The sequence below is a fragment of the Meriones unguiculatus genome, chromosome 17, assembly GCF_030254825.1.
Source record: "Meriones unguiculatus strain TT.TT164.6M chromosome 17, Bangor_MerUng_6.1, whole genome shotgun sequence".
Lineage (NCBI taxonomy): Eukaryota > Metazoa > Chordata > Mammalia > Rodentia > Muridae > Meriones > Meriones unguiculatus.
In genome coordinates, this window is record NC_083364.1 from 20476703 (window position 1) to 20500366 (window position 23664).

At 47.4% G+C, this 23664-nt stretch overlaps 1 long non-coding RNA gene across 2 annotated transcripts; it reads left to right on the plus strand.

The window, feature by feature from the left end:
• The first annotated feature begins 434 nt into the window (after positions 1 to 434).
• Positions 435 to 16814, plus strand: LOC132648638 (uncharacterized). 2 transcript variants are annotated; one of them, XR_009587071.1, is made up of 5 exons: positions 435 to 635; positions 1175 to 1295; positions 4229 to 4406; positions 9871 to 10001; positions 16729 to 16814. It is a non-coding gene; the product is annotated as an uncharacterized LOC132648638 (long non-coding RNA). The 2 variants fall into 2 exon arrangements; XR_009587070.1 differs by lacking the exons at positions 4229 to 4406; positions 9871 to 10001; positions 16729 to 16814 and adding an exon at positions 2615 to 2989 and having other exon boundaries at positions 437 to 635.
• The last annotated feature ends 6850 nt before the right edge of the window (positions 16815 to 23664 follow it).

The window sequence follows — 23664 nt, forward strand, 5'->3', positions numbered from 1 at the left end:
TACAAACACACACACACACACACACACACACACATATATATATCATGTTGTAAAAATATAACTTTGAATTTAAAAATCTATACCCATTTAAAATGAGACTTGTTGCTTTTTTTTTAGTCTAAAAGGAGATAAAATAAACAGGGTTAATCATAATTAAAGAGCTTTAACATTTTTATTTCATACTATGTAGCCATCCCAAGGTTTACAGTTTAATCTTAAAGATTTTTTTTGAAAACAAAAAAAGAAATGAGGGAGTGGTGGCTGCTGCAAAGGGGGAAGGGAGGGTAGAGCTGAAGCTTTTGGGTTAAGAGCTGGGGGTGGGGGGAGTGGGGGAATAGGGGAGTGGAGGGTGGGAGGTGGGGGGGCGGGGGGGTGGAGGAAGCGGGAGGCTCTTAAGAGCCATGGATTTAATACGAAGACTGCAGGGCAGCCCAGGCAGACGCCATGGTTCGCTGGCCTTGACCCTATGGCGAAGCTGTGGATGGACCCGCCAGGGCGAGCTGATGCGGGACAGCTGCGCGTGCGCGTCCGAACAGCAGGGACAGACGCGCGCGGCCTCGGCAGCAGCGTGAGAGAACGACGGGGTCCCAGAGTGAAAAGGACGGATTGACCGCCTAGTCATCACCGCACCAAATGTTAGTGTTTAAAAATGATGCCACGCATACACAGGAGATCTAAGATGAAAGGGGTTATTGGATGGAGGGAGGAAGGGGGGAGGGGAGGGGGCGCCCCGACAGAGAAAGGGGAGAGAGCAAGAGAGCAAGAGAAGGCAGAGGAAGGTCCCCTGGGCGGCGGCCGATGATGGCACCACGGGTGTCTGAGCAACCTGGGAGTGGGCTGATGCGAGGACTTGTGAACTAACGCCACCCTCACGTCTGAGTGAACGAAGCTGAGATCCTTCGGATATGAAATGATATCATATCAGATGTGAAACTGATATCCAGTTTCCAGGAATCTCCGTTCCAGCCCTGGCAGCGTTGTCTTCTAGCTGTGACAGTGGATATGCTTTTAAGCTTCTTGGAGCCTCTTTTTTTTTTTTTTTCTTCCTTTTTCTTATTTTAATGAGAAAAGGAAGCAGTGGTGCGAGAGCCACTGGGTTATGTCACCTCTGTGCTAGGCCGCCTGACCCTAAATCCCACCTCTGACTTCCTCCTTGCTGTGTGGGCTCCCGCAGGTTGCTGAACCTCTGTCGGAGTTTATCTTCTACAGGGCAGTGGCAGCGTGCGCCTATTGTTGTGAAGATCAGAGCAGCTGGCGCGTGCGGGTGTGAGTCAGCGTGACCGGAACTAGAAGGGGTGAGTAGGCGGCCTGGGCTGAGAGTGGAGAGGGGCAGAGAGAGGGTCTCAGGAGACTTTTTCGGAGAGGGTGGATTACTAATAGTTTCTGCTGGCTTTCATCAAGTCCCCTTGGGGACGGAGGAGGGTGACATACGCCTGTGGAATGGGCCTGTGGGTTTCTCCACTGTACTCCACGGGCGTTAGCACCAGGGTAACCAAGGCCACACCGAGAAACCCAAACCACACCAACCAACTCAAAAAACAAAAAAAGAGCTTGGAAGAAACACCTGTCTGAAGGCAGCCAGCAGTGACAGGGCGCCCACGCTGGGCGCTTCTTCCCGCCATCTCCGACGGAATCTATGATCACCCACGGGAATGCCCAGAGGCCCGGGTGACGACCATGAGGCCCAGCGCCCAGGTGAAAACGCTGGGCAGGGCTGTGGCCGAGGGGCTGTCTGGCCAGGCCCCGCAGCTCCGGTCCAACAAGAAGGAAGTGGCTGGCACACCTGAGGCCGTTTCTCAGCCTGCGTGCACACTTGTGCACACTCACTCATTCTCGGACACACCCACATGCCAGACTTTCCTTGTGGCCATGTATGAGTGCACACGCATGTGCTCACACGCATCTGTCACGCACGTGGACATGTCAGCACGGGTTTGCACTATTCCAGTAACTATGATGCTATAGTACTTCCGGGGCTGAGGCAGAAGCATTTCAAGTTTGAGTACAGCCTGGGCTACACAGAAAGCCTTTTTTTTTTTTTTCCTAGTCAAACCAAACCAAACAAAAGTGCAGCCTCTAAACTGATGCTCCAAAGCCAAGCAGCACTCACACGCCTGAGCAGCAGCACTTTAGAAGCTGAAGCAGGAGGATGGAGTTTGAGGACCCTGCTCTCTGTGTTTCTGTCTTTGATTTGACTTTTCGAGACAGTTTCTCTGTGTAGCCCTGGCTGTCTTGGACTGCTCTCTGTGGACCAGACCTCTGCCTGCCTCTGCCTCCCGAGTGCAAGGATTAACGGCGTGTGCTCCAGTGCCCAACTGGAACACTGTTTCTAAGATTTAAACAAAACAAAGCAGAACACACACACAAACAAAAAGGCAAACTGGACCAGGCGTATTACATGCCTGCCTTTGTGACACTTGGGGAGTGAAGTCTGGACAATTAGGAATTTGAGGCCATCTTTGGCTACACAGAGAGTTGGAGTCCAGCCTGGGCTATATGAGACCCTGAACTCAACAAGCAAAACTCTAAATAAAACTGTACCTGTGGACAAGTGAGAAATTGTAAAAATGAATCAAATTTTAGAAATTCTGATGCCTTCTTCTGGCCTCTGCAGGCATGGCACTCATGGAGCAACCACACACATAAAAATATCCACAAGGAGAGCAACAGAACAAGAAAATTTGAGCACAGGGAACTTCGCAGAGACTCATACTCCAACCAAGGACTATTCATAGAGATAATCTAGAACCCCGGCACAGATGTAGCCCATGGCAGTTCAGTGTCCAAGTGGGTTCCCTAGTAATGGGAACAGGGACTGTCTCTGACATAAACTGATTGGCCTGCTCTTTGATCACCTCCCCCTGAGGGGGGAGCAGCCTTATCAGGCCACAGAAGATGACAATGCAGCCACTTCTGATGAGATCTGATAGTCTAAGATCGGAAAGAAGGAGAGGAGGACCTCCCCTATCAGTGGACTTGGGGAGGGGCATGTGTGAAGAAAGGGGAGAAAGGGTGGGACCGGGAGGGGAGGAGGGAGGGGCTTATGGGGAGATACAAAATGAATAAAGTGTAATTAATAATAATAAAAAAAGAAAAAAAATGACAGAGTCCCCCCGCAAAAAAATTAAAAATTAGAACAAACAAGCGAACAAAACGTGGCACTTCTCGGTGATGCTGAGTGACGATCTTCAGGACTTCGGCCCCTTCAGTTTCAGGGACACCTTTTACTTTCTCCTCCCAGATTCTGTGAACTTTGATGAGTGGATGTGTGTGTTTAAAGATGCCACAGAAATGCCCTGTGGTCGATGGTTTTTTTTGAGAAGCACCGAGGACTGGCCGAGTGCTCACAGAGGCCCAGGATGCGCCCCTCGGTTTCTCCTGGGTGGCGAGCACCTCTCCCACACCTGGGCTCTCCTCCAAGCCCCACGTAGGGCTGTGTGGTGGGAGGAAAGTGGCTCGACCTCTGTGAATCCTTAACGAAGGGTGGGGAGCCATCTCCCCCAGCTCAACTGTCAAAGACCGCCTGCTGGGAGGCGTCTTCCAGGCAGGCCCCTAGGCAGCTCTGGTGTCCAGGAATCCCCCGTCGCTCTTACTCTCTCACTTCCTTTATCCCCGCTCCCTGTCCTCCTTGCTGTGGCTTCCCTTCCCTTCTGTCTAGGGCTACAGCCAGAGCCCTCTGGGGGAAGCTCAGTGGAGGAGCCCCCTGGATCCGGTTGGCCGGTGGCCATTGTGTGGGGATTGTATTGATTGGCGGTTGATGCAGGAGTCGGGCCACTGTGCACACTCCTCCCCCAGGCACGTGGGTCTCTGCGGGTTCGAGGCCAGCCCTGGACAGCCAGGGACACACGGAGAAACTCTCACTCAAAGGACAACAATGATGAGGACCATGGCACACCGACAGTCGCCGTGCCCGCAGCCAGAGAGCCAGAGCACAGCAGCTTCTCTGGGTGGTCCTGCTTCTCAGTGGTGGACTGTGGTCTGGGAATATAAACTAAGACAAAATCCTTTCCTGCTTCTCTTGTGTTTGGCCACGGTATTCATCAAAGCAACAGAAAACAAGTGAGAAGAGCGAGAACAACCCCCTTCCCTTCCCAGAGGACAATTCCCGCTCCTCCTGCCTCCACCTCCCGAGTTCTGGGATGACAGGCATGTGCCATCATCCTGGATTTCAGATGTGGGTCTGAGGGAAGGGATGAATGGTTTTTTTTTTTTTTTTTTTTCCTCCAAGGTTCCCTCTGTGTGATGGTTTTGGAAGAAGAGCTGTGTGAGCCTCATTTGACTCTAGTCAATGCGGATGTTGGCTGGGACCTCAAACTGAGGAAGTGAAACAACGGAAGCTGAAGGCCTATAATTTGGGAGGAAGGAAGTTCAAAGCCAAAGTATGGGAAGGTCCTGCCTGTGTTGAGGTTGGTCTCTCTCCGCCCCTCCCCTTTCCCTTCTCCCTCATATAGCAATTATCAATATACATTTTAAGTTTCTGATCCCTTTCCTAACTCTTCCCCCTGGTTTCTTCCCCTAAAGCAGAGGAGGAAAAGAGGAACCCAGTTGTGTTGTTGTTGTTGCTTTTTAAACTTTAAAAAAAAAACAGTTTAGGGGAGCTGGAGAGATGGCTCAGAGGTTAAGAGCACTGCTTGCTCTTCCAGAGGTCCTGAGTTCAATTCCCAGCAACCACATGGCAGCTTCCAACCTTCTAGAGTGAGACCTGGCGCCCTCTTCTGGCCTGCAGGTGTTCATGCAGAAGATCACTCATACATTAAAAAAGCAAAACAAACAAACAAACACAAAACCCAAACACTTTAGGGCTGCCAGAAGGGCTCAGTGGGAAAGGGACTTGCTGCCAAGCCTGATGACCTGGCGATTCCTGGAATCTGCTTGGTGGGAGCCGAGTCTCACAGCTGTTCTCTGAGTTAGCTGGCGCCTGCCTGTCAAAGCCAGAAGAGGGCTGGCTCTGAGGCGGTCCTGAGCCACTCTGTGGGTACTGGGATCCTAGCTCAGGTCCCCTGCAAGAGCAGCCCATCCTGTGAAAGACTGGGCCATCTCCTTGGCCTCTGAAGTTGCCCACTACCTCAGTACAGTAAAGGCTCTTTTCTAAGAATCTCCCAACAAAACTAACAGAACAACAACCACAAAGCAGAAATGAAGCTCCTAGGTTCACTGAAGAGGTTTCCTTGTGTGAAGGGCTTTTTAGGCTGGGGTGGCCCGAAGAAAGATCCCCAATCCCCTGCTGTGGCCCCTCTAGCCCAGGGTGTCCAGAAGAAAGACACTCAAGCCCCTGCTGAGGGCACCGCTACAATGGGCAAATGTGTGATGGGGAGATGGGAAAGATGGAGGACTCTGCAGAAACGGAAGAGAAAGCAAAGCTGAGGTGTTCATACTGGAGAAAAGTGAAACCGGAGACTCAACAGTGGTGAGAAACAGGCAGGTATGAGGAGGCCATTGTGGGATCCAGGCCCGGGCTGCCACCAAGGGCCATGTCTGGGTCTGTGGTCCTGCAACTGGGGTCTGAGTCGATGTCTGTGACCTAAGTTACCACCACAGTAGAGTTGCTCTAATGTCAGGGGACTGGATGAGCCTGGTTTGAGCTAGGGAGAGCTGGCCCTGCCCCCTAATCTTCACAGGGGTGGCTTGGGGGAAGGAGAGATGCTCTCGCCCCTCATCCCTTGTCACGTGCAGCAAGAGAGAGAGCTGGGCCTCAGGTCATAAGAGCAGGAGACTGGCCCTCCCCCTCACTGGTTGCAGCACTCAGGAGAGCGGGTCCAGCTCCACGCCCCAGCCGGGCAGCACGGTAAAGCTGACCTTGGTGGCGGGGTGTGGGGGAGCCAGCCCAGAAGGTGTGAACAGGAGAGCTGTCCCAGCCCCTCATAAGCCGTGGCAATGGGTGACCTAGCCAGGGCAGCGCTGGAGAGCTCATCCTAGAGCTGGCAGGCTGACCAACTCGGCTACCACCCAGGCCCAGATCCAGGGCTTGAGCTGGTCCACTTAAACATCTACCCAATCATTTATGAACCGCTAAAGCATGTGAAGGGGCTGGTCCTGCAGATCCAAAGCTGCAGACACTCCATGACACAGGGCAACAACAGGATAGCTTAGAGGAGTCCCAGAGAGGAGCCAGAGGCCTCGAAACAGACCAATAACCCACTGCAATGAACATTTGCAAGCAAAGATGTGTGGACAAAGGGATATACTGTATGACGCACTACAGCGTCCACAGCAAGATGATTTTTTTTCTATCTTCTTTTCTTTTCTTTTGGGGGGGGAGGTTGCAAGGCCAGAGGGCAGATACAAAGGGATTGGAGAGATGAGTGGGATTGAGGTGCATGATGTAAAAATCACAAAGAATCAATAAAAAAATTTTGTTTAAGTGAAAACAGATTTCCCTCCATCTCAAGGCCAGTGGTATGTTTTCTTTCTTGAGGAATTATATCTCTACACCCCCAAAGTGGAGGATCTCTGTGACTACCAAGGCCAACGGAGTAACAACCCATGGGCGGCAAGAAGGGCGTTGGCTTCCACATGACTAAGTAGCTGACCCTAAGTGGCTTATTTCAGGCATATTTAAGCACAGCACAATTCGGTGAACAGGTCCTGGTGATAATTAACTCAAATCCGTGTGCACAATAAAGCACACATAAATCTCCTGGGAAAACAAAGTAAATAAAGACCAGATATGACCACACCAAAACTGTAAAGTGTATGTGACTCCTTTGAAAACTGTAGATTGACCGCGGGAGGCAAGCTCACAGTAAGGGTCTAGGCGATGCAGGACAAAGGTCAACCACCCATTAACCATGACTGTTTCCAGTCACCTGTGGGACAAACAGGTTAGGAGCGCCTTGTTTTGAAGGAGCAACCCTGTGTGTTTCATACTCGTGCTTATCCGTGAGCATGAGACCCTCTATGCCTCCTGTGCTAGGGAATTGTGCTGCTTGCAGGACAGTGGGGGGTGAGAACAATGAGTGTATGAAAGGCAAACAAATTGGAGTATGAGGAGCATCACAGCAAACGGGCATTAGGAATTTTGAGGGGCTCCTGAGTAACTTTTCCTGGAAAACCTCTGGTTACCACATATGAGGATATGGCTACAGACCAAAGAAACCATCCCACCAAAATCCAACTTAATGAACTAATTAGTTTACTGGGTTACATATAGCAGCACAGATGACTCAGCAGTGGCTGTGTCATCAAGCCCACTTCAAGAGCCTGATGACTCTTGAGAGCTGAATCCTTGTTGCTCCCGAGATCCTTGACCTCACTATTTATACAACTCAGGGTGGTAGTGGGGGCTTGTGAATCCTGTTAGTCTTAGGGGCCGCCTGAGACTTGTGAGTTGTTTGCTGTTTCCCTACCGAGTCTTAACATCCTCTTTCCAAGATGGACTGTTTCAATCCAGGAGAAATTTCTTCACAGCCTCTAGAAGGTGAACTGGCTCTCAGGTTCAGGGAGGCACTGGGGAGTGTGAGGGCCTTCTAGCAAATTCCCAACTTTCCCAACAGCTGTGTTCCAGGCTTTGTGTATGTGCACGTGAGTGTGTGTGTGAGTGTGTGTGTGTGTGTGTGTGTCCATGTGGCCCCGATGCAGAGCTCAGAGGTTCATGTCTGATGTCCTTCTCTATTGCACTCCTCATTGTCTCTCTGTGATGGGTCTATCCTGAGCTCACTGGTCATCTGTTTCCATGTCAAGTTCTGGGACTGCAGACACACTCTCCTGCTTAGGCTTTTGTGTCGTGCTGCGGATTTGAACTCAGGGCCTCCTGTTTGCATACAAGCATCCTTAGCCATTGAGCCATCTCTCCAGCCCCTCATACGTTAAGGTTGAAACCTCATCCCCATCCATGTTCTCTGGCCACACATGTCTCTTCTGCAACCTCCTGCCATTCTTTCAGATCACCTCTTTCTGAGCGGTGTGTGTGTGGCTGCCAGTACCTCTAGGCAACATTGTGGTGAGTCATAAAGAAATCATAAACTGTTTGATATTTCTTCTTCTATTGGGAGGGGAAGCTGACTTCTTCCCTTTTGTGTGGCTGAGTTAGTGACTCATTTCTAACAGCTGGGGAACAGTGTTAGAGCTCAGTGATGTTGTACTGAAGGTGAGACTGTGCCCCCACCTCTGTCTCTCTCTCTCTCTCTCACACACACACACATTCATGTGCACACAGGAAATGCTTGCTTTGTGAAAAGCCAGCCACCATTTTGCTATCAACCCACCGTAGGAAGAGGCACCATGGTGAAGGTGCAGCCTTAGATTAGCCTCCTCCTCCTCTTTGTCTTTCTTTTCATCTCCTCCTTCCTCATCTCCTTCCCCTCCATCTCCCTAGCTCCTCTTTCTCTTCCTCCCTCTATTTCCCCTTCTCCATCTCTCTCCCTGTCTTCTTCCCAGCTTCCTATCCCTCTCTTCTCCCTGTTCCTTCTTTTCTGTCTCCTCCTTCCTCTCCCTCTCTTTTCACCCCTTCTCTTCCAGCTCTCTCTCACCTCCTTTTCATCTATTTCCATTGAGTCATGTGGGGCTGGATCAATGTCTCAGAACATTGCCAGCTACCACCTGCCCAGAGCCTTTGAACGGTGGTTCCCTGATCCTGTATTTTGAACCGTGGTTCCCTGATCCGTATTGTAGCTCTTGATGCCATGGACTCATCCTCAGGTTTCACGAGAAAATATTTCCTCAAAAATCTTTTTCTGACAGGCATTCAAATAACTTGGATTGCCTAATATTATTTATCATAGAGTTCTGCTTGCTTTCTTAGGGGCACAGGCTCGGCCACCTTCCCTTCCTCCTCTTCCTCCCATCTCTCCTTTCTCCTCCTCCCCCTCCCCCCCTCCTCCCGTGTGTGAAGGCCACACATCAGGTGTCTTCTTCACTCCCCATTTCACTGTTCTGAGGCAAGGTCTGAAGCTCACCAGTTCAGCTGGCGGACTGGCCAATGGGACACGTCTTCCTGTCTTTTCCTCCCTGGACCTCTGGTTGTACATGCTGCACCAGGCTTTTAGAGTGGGTCCAGGGATTGATCTGAGCACTGGAGGGATAGAGCCAGCTTCCCTGTTTTCACTTCTGTGTATCTTTACTGCCATTGTCTCTCCTCTGCACTCCCCAAGTGGAAAGCTCTTGTCTATCTTGGGCATTGTCAATTTCTAGCTACTCAATTGCGTAATTGTGCAGCTACTCAAAGAACATGTTTTGTTGTTGTTTTGCTTTATGAGACAGGGTCTCATTATGTAGTCCTGTCTGTCCTGGAACTCACAGAGATCTGCCTACCTCTGCCTCTTAAGTGCTGGGATTAGAGGCATGCACCACCATGCCTGGATTCAAAGAATATTTTTGAACTATGCACGTACACAGCTCTTATCCTTGTGAAGTTGTGTATTTGTTGCCTTTCTGTCACTCTGACAGACACCACGGCCCAGGCAATGTGTAGAAAGAAAGGCTTATTTGCCGTATAGCTCCAAGGTGACAGAGTCATGGCGTGGCAGCAAGCACGAAGCTGAGAGCTCACGTCTCGAAGTGCAAGCACAAGGCAGAGACAGAGAACTGGGAAAGGTGCCTTGACAACCTTAGACCTCCTCCGGCCGCATCTCCCACACCTACCCAAATAGTGTCACCAACCAAGGACCAAGTGTTCGAATGGCCGAGACTGGGGGGCGGGGCGTTCTCATTCAAACCTCTACAGATTGGGACCTCTTTCCCCACCGAACACATAAAGAGCTGAACGGACCTGTCTAAAATCGTAAGACTGTGATGTGTGTTACATTTCTCTCTGCTATGATGAAATACCTGATGTGGGAGAGGAGCCATCACTCCTGGTCTGGAGTGTGGAGGGTTTTTAGCATCAGAAAACAACAAAAGCAATTCTTTTATATTTATTATTTTATTTCTCAGGGCCAAGGAGGGGACTCAGGACTTTGCATCTACTGGCAAGCAATTCTCTCACCCTGCTTAAATTCCCAGGCAGCTCTTTCAATGGGAGAGAAACGGATTTGAGGATCATGAACTGGCCCTGGTGTGGTAATGTATGTGAATATGTCACACACATTGGATACATACACAGCAGATCTGGTATGAAGAGATTAATTGTACAGAAGTGGAGAGAGAGACAGAGGGACACACAGAGAGTCAGAGAGAGAGTCAGAAGGGAGAGACAGAGAGATACACAGAGAGAGAGAAGTGAAAAAGACAGAGACAGGGACAGAGACACAGAGAGAGTCAGAGAGAGAGAAGTGTAAGAGAAAGAGGGAGGGATAGTGGGAGAGTGCAGGAGAAAAGAGAAAGGGGATGGGAGGTGCCGCAGGGGAGAGAAGTCAGAGATGGGGCGAGAAACCAAGGCGGAGAGAGAGAGCACGCATTGATGTTCCGTCCTTGTCCTTTATATCCGGGTGCACACGCCCCGGTGGCAGCAGGTGATGACGTCAGGTTGTTAAGCGGCCTCCTAGTGGGCTAGTGCATCAGCTTGTGCACTTGGAAAATGCAGGCTGTGCTCACAGATGAGTACAGGCGTTTTTGAGTTCTTGGAGGGCTCAGGGCCCATTAGCCATGAAGACGATATTATTTTCAAATTAGAACTTTATTGTAATTTTATGCAGATGAGTGTTTTGTCTGCATGTCTGTCTGTGACCGTGGGCACACCTGGTGACTGCAGAGGCCAGAAGAGGGTGTTGGAGCCCCTGGAGCTGTAGGTGCTGGGAATTGAACCCAGGTCTTCTGAAAGAGCAGCCGGTGCTCTCCAGCCTGAAGGTGACATTTAAAACAAAACTTTACTCTTGTGGCTAAAGGCGATTTCCCCAAGAAGATACAGATTCGCAGGCAGATCAGTACAGATCAGTACTTACAGAGGCAGAATGACATCCCTTATGTGGTGGGTTTTCTCCTCGGGGACAAAGGATGGTCCACACGTAAGGGGAAGGAGAGAAATGAGGTTAGCCAACAGGCTTTGTGGGTGGAGGGAGACCCTGCCATTCTTTCTTCTTATTATTTAATTTATTATTATCTGTGTGTGTATGTGTGCGCATGCACACCTGTGCTCAACTGTGTGCAGAGGATAACTCGAAGTCCTCAGCGGCCCCCTTCCGCCGTGTGAGTGCAGGGCACGGAGGTGGCAGGCTTCGTGGCGAGCGCCTTTACCCTCCCAGCCGAGCCGTCTCACTGGTTGTCTCCTCAGAGCCCGCCCTGGTTTAGTTTTATCTGCTCTGGAACTCCTTCCTGAGGCGCCTCGAAGGTGAACCGCCTGCCTAGGCGGATTTGTTTGACACTTTGGCGTTATGTGAAACCATCGAGCCTTCAGGAGGCGGAGCTTCGCTGGAGGAAGCGGGTCACTGGGGCGGGGCTTGAGAGTTCACAGCCCGACCTCATGTCCTTCGTTTGCTTGCTGCTTCCTGTGCAGTGAGAACCTCCCCCTGCCCCTCGCCATCTTACCCCCACCCCCGTAGCCTGCTGTCCTACCTTCCCTCTACCCCAACTTTTGCTGCCATGCATTGCCTACCATGTCTGTGCTGCTTCACCAGCTGTGAGCTGAATGAACTCTTGTTGTCACAGTGATGGGAAACCCACCAGTACTCCTCATTCTGCAGGACGAATGTTGCACGCAGTGGATGTGTGTTCCTTCCGCAGTGGATGTGTGTTCCTTTGAGACAGGGTCTCACTGAGCCTGGAGCTAGGGTGGAGGCAGCCAGCCCCAGTGATCTCCTGTCTCCGGCCTGCGCAATGCTGGCGGGATTAGGCAGCCATTGGCATGAAGGGTCCATAGTTTTCTAGGGTGGCACTATTCCTGGGGAGGTGTGAACAAGCATCTGCACATACCAGATAGGGAATCACCATCCACAGCCAGGTTAGGGAGCTAGTGGATTTATCGGGTTACTTACAGGAGACTGGGTGACTCAAATGAGCGGATTGCCAGAAAGCCCAGCTGGAGCTGTCTGCAGAGCCTGTAGGCAGCTCCGAGGTCAGAGAGCTCCCTACTCCCTACCCTCAGGAGCTCTCTGTGTGACGGTGGGGAAGCGCCTGGCCTTGTGCATCTGATCAGTTTCAGGAACTTCCTGAGGCTTCTGAGCTGTTTGCTTCTGAGTCTTAATGAGGTCCCTCCGGGATGGACTGTTCTACGGAAGAGGAAATGGCTACACCTTCCTTGAGCTCACATGGATTTTGTCACACTGATATCCACTTTGCACGTTTATTGTTGTTATGCTTGTTCAGCTCACATTTGGGCGGTCCCAATGGAGAGACTTTATGGGCGTAGCCTCTGATATTACCATGAGATACAGCCTCACTCCCACCATGCGCTGCAGAAACAGGGCCCAGAGGCCACTGAGCTGGAACCGACCTGAATGCCTCCTCCCTAGGACTAGCTTTCGTGGTCCCAGAAGGCTCCCTCAAAGGAGGGAGGCGACCAACAGTCCTACCCAGTTATGACAGCTGTAAACCACATCAGTGACCAGCATGGCTAGAGAACCCTAAGGGTGCAGTAGTGATACCATACCCTCATGGTAACCAATAGCTCACTAGTTAGTCTTCAGACCCACACAAGAAATTATGCTGGGTCCTGGAGACCTAGCGAACTACTCAGCATTAGCTAGCTATCCAGAAGTCATGGTTATTGGAGGAGAACCTACAACCAATACTTTCTGAAATCAGTATAATCCTAATTACATTCTAAATATTTGTCCATATACCAACAGATAAATATAGTTCTCCTCCCCATCAAGGAAATTCCTTTTTGTAATGGGCAGAGATCATTACAGAGAACCGCAACCAGTCAAAATGCAGAGTTGTAGAGCCCAGTCCCAAACGAAACATCTAGGAAACGCTCCTATACCTAAGGCTCAGACAACCAGTGCTCTTAACGGCTCTGCCATGTCTCCACTTCAGGTGAAATGCTGGAGTGATAAGGCTCATTCCTGTTCTGTTATTAATAAATCTAATCTGGTGTGGTGGTGCACACCTGTCATCCCAGAACTCAGGAGGTAGAGGCAGGAGGATCAGGAGTTCAAGGCCAGCCTGAGCTACATGAATCTGTCTAAAAAAAAAAAAATCTGATATCCCTTTTTAATTATTATTATTACAGCTTTGGCCAAGGATGAACCTGTTCATATATCTGCCCCTACTTTCCCCTACTTTCCTTCAGTTCAGGCTTTTTGTGTGACTTCAGGACAAGCAAATCCACCTCTGGGCAAAAGAGGTAACACCGACCCTGTGTCTCCCAAAGGAAAGAACTCTGTAGTCAGGCACCGTGGCCGCACCTGTGATCCTAGCACTAAGAACGCAGAAGCAGGAGGATCAGAAGTTCAAGGTCATCCTCACCTACACAGTGAGTTTGAGGCTACATATGACCCTGTCTCAAAACAAACAAACAAACAAACAAACAAACAAAAAAAAAACACAATTGCTCAAGTCTTCTGAACTGGGCAAATATCAAGGGAATATATAAAGTGAGGGGTGGCCATTAAGGTCCTACTTCCCTTTCTTGTCACTTGTATTTATTTTTTAAATTAAAAAAATATTTGAGACAGGCCTTCTCTAAGCTGTCCTGGAACTCACTCTGTAGACCAGGCTGGCCTTGAACTTACAGAGACCCACTTGCCTGTGCCTCCTGAGTGTTGGGATTAAAGGTGTGCAGCCACCACCACCCAGCTAAAATTTTAATTTTCCAAATAGTTTAGATTTACTGATCCAATATCATTTATAATTTATGGTTATATTGTTCCCATGGCACATATGAACTTGGAAAACCTTATTCCCATAAGCCCCAAAGACAAACCAGAATGGAATTGTAAAAGTTTTTAAACTTTTAAAAATTTTTATTTTTTTACAACTTATTTACTTTATATCCTGATTGTAGCTCCCTCCTTCATCTCCTCCCAGGCCTACACTCCCTCCCTCTTCACCCTCTGTAAACCCTCCCCTAGTCCACTGAAAGGGGAGCCCTCTTCCCTTGCCATCTGACCCTAGCCTATCAAGTCTCATCAGGACTTCCAGGCTCTTCCTGTGTGGGCTGGCAAGGTCTCCCGCAGGGGGAAGTGATCAAAGAGCAGGCAACCGAGTTCATGCCGTGGCAGCCCCTGCTCCCCTTACTCAGGTACCCACGTGGAGACCAAGCTGACCATGGACCACATCTGAGCAGGGGTTAGGTTCTCTCCATTTATGGTCCTTGGTTGGTGCATCAGTTTCTGCGGGCCCCTGGGCCTAGACTTTTTTGGCATTGTTGGCCTCCTTATGGAGCTCCTGTTCCCCCTGGGTCCTTCTATCCCACTCTTCTTCCATAAAACTCCCTGCCCTCTGCCCAAAGTTTGGCTGTGAGTTTCTGCATCTGCTTTGATCCCCTTTCAGAGCACATTTATGGTAAGCTTTTGTCCTGTTCCCTCTCTTCCACCACTTCCAGTGTCTATCCTGTTGGCCATTCTGAATGAGATTTAAGCATTCTCCAGAGGGTCCTCCTTGTTGTTGAGCTTAGTTAGGTCTGTAGATTATAGCATGATTATCCTATATTACATGGCTAATAGTCGCTTATAAGTGAGTGTATACCATCCATGCCTTTCTGCTTCTGGGTTGCTTTATCAAGATGATCTTTTCTAGTTCCATCTGTTTGCCTGCAAATTTCATGTTTTCCTTGTTTTTAAATATCTGAGTAGTATTCCATTGTGTAAATATGCCACAATTTCTGTATCCATTCTTCGGTTGAGGGACATCTAGGTTGTTTCCACATGCTGACTATTATGAATAAAACTACTATGAACATAGCTGAGCAAATGTCTTTGTTGAATGGTGGAGAATCTTTTGGATATATGCCCAGGAGTATAGCTGGGTCTTGAGGTAGCACTATGCTTAATTTTTTGAGAAAGCACCAGATTGATTTCCATAGTGGTTGTACAAATTAGCACTTCCCCCAGCAATGGAGGAAGGTTCCCCTTTCTCCACATCCTCTCCAGCATGTAATGTCACTGAGTTTTTTTTTTTTTTTAATAATTTTTATTTTATGTGCATTGGTGTGAGATTGTCAGATCCCTTGGGACTGGAGTTACAGATAGTTGTGAGCTGCTGTGTGGATGCCGGGAATTGAACCCAGGTCCTTTGGAAGAGTAGACAGTGCTCTTAACTGCTGAGCCATCTCTCCAGGTCACTTGAGTTTTTGATCTTAGATATTCTGATGGGTGTAAGATGGAATCTTAGAGTCATTTTGATTTGCATTTCTCTGATGACTAAGGACATTGAGCATTTCTTTAAGTGTTTCTCTGCCATTCGATATTCTTCTGTTGAGAATTCTGTTTAGCACTGTACCCCATTTTTAAATTGGATTATTTAGTCTGTTAGTGTTTAATTTCTTGAGTTCTTTATGTATTCTAGATATTAGCTGTCTGTTGAATGTAGGGTTGGTGAAGATCGTTTCACAGTCTGTAGGCTGTCGTTTTGTTCTGATGCCTTTGCTTTACAGAAACTTTTCAGTTTCATGATGTCCCATTTATTGATTGTTGATCTTAGAGCCTGTGCTGTTGGTGCTCTGTTTAGGAAGTTGTCTCCTGTGCCAATGAGTTCAAGGCTCTTCCCCACTTTTTCTTCTAATGGATTTAGTGTGTCTTTTTTTTTTTTTTTATGTTGAGGTGTTTGACCCACTTGGACTTTAGTTTTGTGCAGGGTGATAGATATGGATCTATTTGCAATTTTCTACAAGTGGACATCCAGTTAGACCAGCACTATTTGTTGAAGATGCTATCTTTCTTCCCTTGTATGGTTTTGGCATCTTTATAAAAAATCAGGTATCCATAAGTGTGTGGGTTTATTTCAGGGTCTTCTATTCGATTCCATTGATCCATTCTGTTTCTCTGCCAGTACCATGCAGTTTTTATTACTGTTGCTCTATAGTACAGCTTGAGATCAGGGATGGAGATACCTCCAGAAGATCTTTTATTGTAGAGGATTGTTTTAACAATTCTGATTATTATTATTATTATTATTATTATTTCATATGAAGTTGAGAATTGTTCTTTCAAGGTCTTTAAAGAATTGTGTTGGTATTTTGATGGAAATTGCATTGAATCTGTAGATTGCTTTTGGCAGGATGGCCATTTTTACTGCATTAATCCTACCAATCCATGAGCATGGGAGATCTTTCCATCTTCTGATACCTTCTTCAATTTCTTTTTTCAGAGACTTCAAGTTTTTTTTGAACAGGTCTTTCACTTGCTTGGTTAGAGTCACACCAAGGTGCTTTATGTTATTAGTGGTTATGGGAAGGGTCTAGTTTCCCTAATTTCTTTCTCAGCCCTTTTGTCTTTTGTATACAAGAGGGCTTCTGATTTTTTTTTTTTTTTTTAGTTAATTTTGTATCCAGCCACTTTGCTAAAGGTGTTTATCAGCTGCAGGAGTTCTCTGGTTGAATTTTTGGGATTGCTCATGTATACTATCATATCATCTGCAAATAGTGATACTTTCACTTCTTCCTTTCCGATTTGTATCCCTTTGATCTCCTTTAGTTGTCTTATTGCTCTAGCTAGGACTTCAAGTACTATGTTGAAGAGATACGGAGATAGTGGGCAACCTTGCCTTGTCCCCGATTTCAGTGGGATTGATTTAAGTTTCTCTCCATTTAGTTTGATGTTGGCTATAGGCTTGCTGTATATTGCCTTTACTATGTCAAGGTATGTGCCTTGTATCCCTGATCTCTCCAAGAGTTTAAAATGGTGTTGGACTTTATCAGATGCTTTTTTGGGCATCTGAGGAATATGAGCATGTTTTTTTTTTTTTTTCTTTCAGATTGTTTATATGGTGGATCACATTGAATCAGCCCTGAATGCATGGAGTGAAACCTACTTGGTCATGGATGATCTCTCCTATGTGTTCCTGGATCAGGTTTGCAAGTATTTTATTGAGTATTTTTACATCAGTGTTCAAAAGGAAATTGGTCTTTCTTTGTTGGGTCTTTTTGTGGTTTAGATATCAAGGTTACTGTGGCCTCATAGAATGAGTTTGGTAATGTTCCTTCTGTTTCTATTTTGTGAAATAGTTTGAAGATAATTTAAGTTAGTTTTTCTTTGAAGGTCTGGTAAAATTCTGTGCTGAAACCATCTGGCCCTTGGCTTTTTTTTGGAAGGGAGACTTTTGATGACAGCTTCTATTTCCTTGGGGGGTATAGGACTATTCAATCTATTTACCTGATCTTGATTCAACTTTAGTAAGTGGAATCTATTAAGAAATTGTTGATATCATTTAGATTTTCAAATTTTGTTGTATATAGGCTTTTGAAGTAAGACCTAATGATTGTTTGGATTTCATCAGTGTCTGTCATTATGTCCCCATTTTCATTTCTGATTTGGTTGGTTTGGATAGTGTTTCTCTGCCTTTTAGTTAGTTTGGCTAAGGGTTTGTCTATTTTGTTGATTTTCTCAAAGAAGCAGCTTTTGGTTTCATTGATTCTTTGTATTGCTTTCTTTGTTTCTAATTTATTGATTTCAGCTCTGAGTTTGACTATTTCCAACTGTCTACTCCTCTTGTGTGTGTTTTCTTTCTCCTTCCCCCAGCTTAATGAGCCATTAAGGTGCTGGTATGAGCTATGTCGAATTTCTTCTTGAAGGCATTTAGTGCTGTGAACTTTCCTCTTAGCACTGCTTTCATTGTGTCCCTTAAATTTGGGTATGTTGTGCCTTCATTTTCTTTGAATTCTAGGAAGTCTTTAATTTCTTTCTTTATCTCTTCCCTGGCTCAGCTGTTGTTGAGTAGAGAGTTGTTCAGTTTGCATGTGTGTGTAGGCCTTTTGATATTTCTGTTGTTATTCAGGTCTACCTCTAGTCCATGGTGGTCTGATAGGATACTAGGGATTATTTTAATCTTCTTGTATCTTTTGAGGCTTGCTTTGTGCCTGACTACATGGTCAAATTTGGAGAAGGTTTCCTGAAGGGCTGAGAGTAAGGTATATTCTTTTGTGTTTGGGTGAAAAGTTCTATAGATATCTGTTAGGTCCCTTTGACTCATGACATCTATCTGTTAGTGTCATTTCTTTGTTTAGTTTCTGTTTTGTTGACCTGTCCTTTGGTGAGAGTGGGATGTTAAAGTCTATCACTATTAATGTGTAGGTTAAGCTTTATTAATGTTTCTTTTTTTTTTTTAAAGATTTATTTATTTTATTTATATGAGTGTTCTATCTGCATTTACACCTGCCAGAAGAGGGAATCAGTTCACATTATAGATGGTTGTGAGCCACCATGTGGTTGCTGGGAATTGAACTCATGACCTTTGGAAGAGCAGACAGTGCTCTTAACCACTGAGCCATCTCTCCAGTCCCCTATTAATGTTTCTTATACAAATGTGTGTGCCCTTGTATTTGGGGCAGAGATGTTCAGAACTGAGCTTTCTTCTTGGTGGAATTTTCCTTTGATGAGTATGAAGTGACCTTCCTCTCTTTTGATTAATTTTTGTTAAAAGTCTATCTATTAGAATGGCTACTCCTACTTGCTTCTTGGGTCTGTTTGCTTGAAAAACCTTCTAGCCTTTTACTCTCAGGTAATGTCTATCATTGTGGCTGAGGTGTGCTTCTTGTATGCAGCAGAATGTTGGGTCCTGTTTATGCATCCATTCTGTTAGTCTCTGTCTTCTTATTGGAGAGTTGAGTCCATTGATGTTGAGAGAGATTAGTGGCCAGTGAACATTAAATCCTTTTATTTTGATGTTGGTTGTGGTAGTGTGTTTGTGTGCTTGTCTACTCTTAGTTTTGCTGTAGTGAAATTATTTATTTCCTGCGTCTTCCTGGGTGTAGCCTTTTTGTGTTGGGATGACCCTCCTGTTTGAGGTTGCAGTCCTCCCAGTCCTGGTAGCTATTCTGAGCTCTGCGTTAAGGTGCCGAACTCCCTCCCCTCAGCAAGGCCTCCTATTCTCTGCTTGACTTCAACTGGAGAGTTAGACACAGATGCCCCTAATCATATTTGATTTATTGCGTCTGACACGGCTCCCTTCTAGCTCTCCCCTCCCTGTGCCTGTAGGATAATTAGGTGCTGTGTTCCTGTTCATAGGTGCCTGCCATTTGGGGATGCACATCAAGCATCCTTAAAGTGCCTACTTCCAACCATTTATATACATCTATCCTTGGAGACCCCCATCCCCAAGGGGTACTTTGTTCTCTGGAACTAGCTCCCTGAAGTGGTTCCCAGGGTGTGTGATCCCTGTACAGTGCTCGCTGGCCATTCCAGGCACACTCCTCTTTTCATGCCCCTTCTGACTTTACGGGCTGGTGGAGACAGCACCCATAACTTAAGTTGTATTTTTTCCCTTCCAGTGTCTTCTGTAATGCTGGATTTGTGGATAGGTACTGTTGAAATTTGTTTTTGTCATGGAATATCTTTTCTCCACCTATGATGATTGAGAGTTTTGCTGGGCATAGTAGCCTGGGCTGACATCTGTGTTCTCTTAGGGTCTGTGTGACATCTGTCCAGGCCCTTCTGGCTTTCATAGTCTCTGTTGAAAAGTCAGGTGTGATTCTAATGGGTTTGCCATTATATGTTACTTGGCCTTTTTCCTTTGCAGCTTTTAGTATTTTTTCTTTGTTCTGTATACTTACTGTTTTGATTATTATGTGGCAGGAGGATTTTCTTTTCTGGTCTAATTTATTAAGTGTTCTGTAGGCCTCTTGTATGCTTATAGGCATCTCTTTCTTTAAATTGGGAAAATTTTCTTCTATGATTTTGTTAAAAACATTTTCTGGGACTTGGTGATTGGAATCTTCTTTTTCCTCTATTCCTATTATTTTTAGGTTTTGTCTTTTCATGGCATCCTTGATTTCTTGTATGTTTTGTGTCAGGAATTTTTTAGATTTAACATTTTCTTTGACAGATTCATCAATTTCTTCCATTGTATCTTCCACATCTGAGATTCTCTCTTCCATCTCTTGTATTCTGTTGGAGATTTTTACCTCTGTAGTTCCTGTTTTCTTCCCTAAGTTCTTCCTCTCCAGGGTTTCTTCAGTTTGTGTTTTCTTTAATGTTTCTATTTTCGTCTTCAGATCTTGAACTGTTTGCTGATTTCCTTTACCTCTTTGTTTGTATTTTCTCCTTTCATTCTATTCCTTCACCTGTTCATTTCCTCTATTTCTTTCAGTGACTTATTTCCCCTCCAAAGCCCACAATCTGTTTGACTGTATTTTCCTGTATTTCTTTATGGATTTTATTTGTTTTCTCCGTTATCATCTTCATAAGCATAGCTTTAAGGTTATCTTCTTGAGTTTCACTTGTGCTAGGTATCCAGGTCTGCTTGCCCTTGGATAACTGGGTTCTGGAGATGTTGTATTGTTTTGGCTTTATTTTATTCTCTGGCCTTCACCATCTGGTTGTTTCAGGCAATGGCTGGTACTTTCTGTTGCCTGCTGGAGTCCCAGAGGGTGGAGTGGTACGGGAAATCACGTGGGCAGGAAGCTAGATGTCCCTGAGGAAGCCCTCCTCAGACTGGTGGGTGTGGTCTCTGACTGGCGGGTGGGTCTCAGGAAATTGCCTCAGCTCTCCTCAGGTATATGTTCCTGTGAGCTAACTGGATTTCTCAGGAGCCCAAGGGTCGTCCTGGAGAAAGCTGCTTTGCCACAGGCTTTCTTGCTCTGACGTTAATGAGCTGCAGCTGCCCAGACACTGTGTTTGCTAGGCATAGCCATCTTGAAAAACCAACAAGCCCAGAGATTTTGTTGGTCACCCTAAGGAGACGGGTTGAGCGTTTGGAGTGGTGTCTTGGCTGTCCCTGTAGTTCTCAGGTATCTGGACGCCTGAGGTTGGAGCTCTATGCCCCAGTACCTAGAAGGTAATCAGTGGCCAGTTAGCACAGCACCTAGGTGTGTGTCTAAGTGGTGGAGGAACCCAAGAACTTCTCCAGTGGTTAGGTGTGAGACTTGAGGTTGGACCTGATTGTGTCCCTCACAGTGGGCTTTCCTCTCACCTGGGGAACACGCCGCTGGTGTTTTGTGGCCCACAGTTTGGTCTGTTGGTCTCTGTGCTGTGGCTGCTGCCCTTCTGATCAGACACAGCATGCAGTCAGTGCGCCATCTTGGATATCCCCTGAATTACAAAACTTGAACGATCAACATGATGCTTTGGTCCTTGAATCAGGTTGCAATAGTGATGAAAAGGTCTGGAGTATGGGCTGTCAACATGGCTCAGTGGGCAATGGTGTTTGCAGCTCTTCCCCAACCCAGACAATCTGTGTTCCAGCCCCAGGACCAACATGGAGGAAGGATAGAATGGATGCTCACAGGTTTCCCCTGACTGCTACATACACATTCGCACTTACAATCACATAAATAAATAGATAGATAAATAAATAAATGTAATACAAATGTTTAGAGAAAGGACTCTATGCGCCGGTGCTGCATAGAGTCTTGCTCAGAGTATGACAGCCACTATGTTTGTTTTAATATGCTTACAAAGAGGCCATGTCTTTTAAGGCTTTTTTTACCTACTGTGACCAGAAGAGAGTGTTTGATCCCCTGGAGCTGGAGTCACCTGACATCGATGCTGCGAACCAAACTCAAGTCCTCTGCAAGAGCGGTCCACACTCTTTGCCCCTGAGCCATCTCTCTGCCCCTCCCCCCCCCCCCCCCGGAGCCAGGTGCGGTCGCTTAGGCCTCTAAGTCCAGCACTTAGGAGGCTGAGGCAGGGGTGTGCTGAACTCTGAGATGGGCCTGCATCACACCAAACCCTGTAAGGAAGGTGCTGCTAGCGCTGGCGAGGTGGCTTGGCCATTCAGAGCATGGCCGCTCTTGCAGAGGACCTGACTTCCAGGCCTGGTGTCCACACGGTGGCATCCCGTCACCCTCTACTCCAATTCCAGAGGATCTGATGCCCTGCTCTGACCTCACAGGCCCACACGCTGTACAGTCATGAGGGCAAGCACTCACACACAAAAACAAACAAACATAGTAGTAAAAATGCAGAAATGAAGTTTTTCTGCAGTTTCCTTTACAAACAAGGAAGTGTTTGTACGTTGGGAACTGAAAGAAAGAAACTCTGTTTTGTGCCATAAATCCAGCGCCCCGTGTATGACTCTACGCTGCTTACAGGGTTGTCTTTATAACTCCAAATTATTGTTTTAAATTCCTACAGAAACAAGACTGGGTCTGGGGGTGTAGTTCAGTGGTCAGAGCCCTGGTTGCTTCTGCACAGAACCTTAGTTCGTTTCCCGGAATCTCGTCCTGGTGCTCACGGCCCTCAGTAACCCCAGCTCCAGAGGATGTGATGCCCTCTTCTGTCCTCAGTGGGTACTGCATGCCCGTGTGTGCGCCACTCCCAATATAAACAATTACAAATACTTTAAAATCATTGTGACCACAGATGACCTTTGCCTGCCGCCGTGAGGCACAGATGGGACAGAGCACACCCGGCCGGGCCTGGAACCACTAAGATGAGCAGGCAAGTGGTGGAGAGATGGGAGGGAAAGAGAGACAGAATGGTGTGTGCACACGGAAGAGGCGAAGCTGGAGATGGCAGGGTAGTGAGGAATACACTGGTATGAGTGAGTGTCCTGCGTGCCACCCGAGGCCATGGTGAGGTCCTGGCCCAAGCTGTGGCTGAGGCCTATGTCTGGGTTCGTGGCTCTGCAGCAGCAGGGGCCTGTGTCCGTGTGACCCACGATACCACCAAAGGCCATGGGGATGTCTGTTTTCTGGGCTGCAGCCTGGCGCCGTGTTGATGTGTGAGGGCTGTGCAGAGCGTGCCTAGCCTCTTCCCTGGGCAGCATGGGCGAGCTGTTCCCACCCCCACCAGCCGCAGCACTCAGGAGAGCTGGCCCGGCGCCCCTCCTAGATAGGTAGGTAGCCGCAGCACAGCTGGCCCTGGTGGCACAGGAGCAGGAGAGCTGGTGTGCTGACCAACTCAACTACCGCTCAGGCCCGAATCCAGGGCCCACCCCAACATTTACCCCATGTATGAACTGCTGGAGTGCATGAAGGGGCCAGTTGTGCAGATCTAAAGCTGCAGGATCTCTGTAACATAGGCCAGCCAAAGGATGTCCTAGAGGAGTCCCAGGCTCCAGCACCGACAGTGCAGAGGAAGCCAGAGGCCTCGAACATGGCCAGTGACTTGCTGCAGTGATCATTTGCAAGGAAAGATTCAAGGACAAAAGGGTCCTCTGTGACACACTGTGACACGTTGCAGCTTCCACAGAGAAATGTTTTATTATTTATTTATATTTTTTGTTTTCTTTTGGAGGCAGGTAATAAGGGCAGAGGGCAGATATGGAAAGACAGGGAGTTGAGTGGGACTGGGGTGCATGATGTGAAATTCACAGTGAACCAATAAAAGGTTAAAAAAAAAAGGAAAAGAAAAAGAAAATATGTTCCTTACATTGAAAAAATATTGTTGCTCAGGAAGGTGGCCTGAACAGTGTTCACACACAGACTGTCTCAGCGTAGGGCTTCTGCCACCAGCAAGCAAGGGAGAGCTGTGGGCTGTCCTGGCTCTCCTGTTGCTTTCACAGAGGTGTGGACAAAGCCCTTGGCATCCCTGGAGTCTCCTCAGCCTTCAGACAACATCCAGGGAGGTGAGCTGTTGTAGTCTTTAGAGCATTTCTGGGGAGGAACTCAAGAGCTGAGCACCGGTGCCCTCCCCCCCAGAGGTCAGCCTGTCCTCCTTCCTCCTGCAGCTCCCTCCAGCTGTGACCGTGCTGTGACCTGACCGTGCCCTCTTGGCTTGCAGCTCCCTCCGTCTGTGCTGTGCATGACCCTGC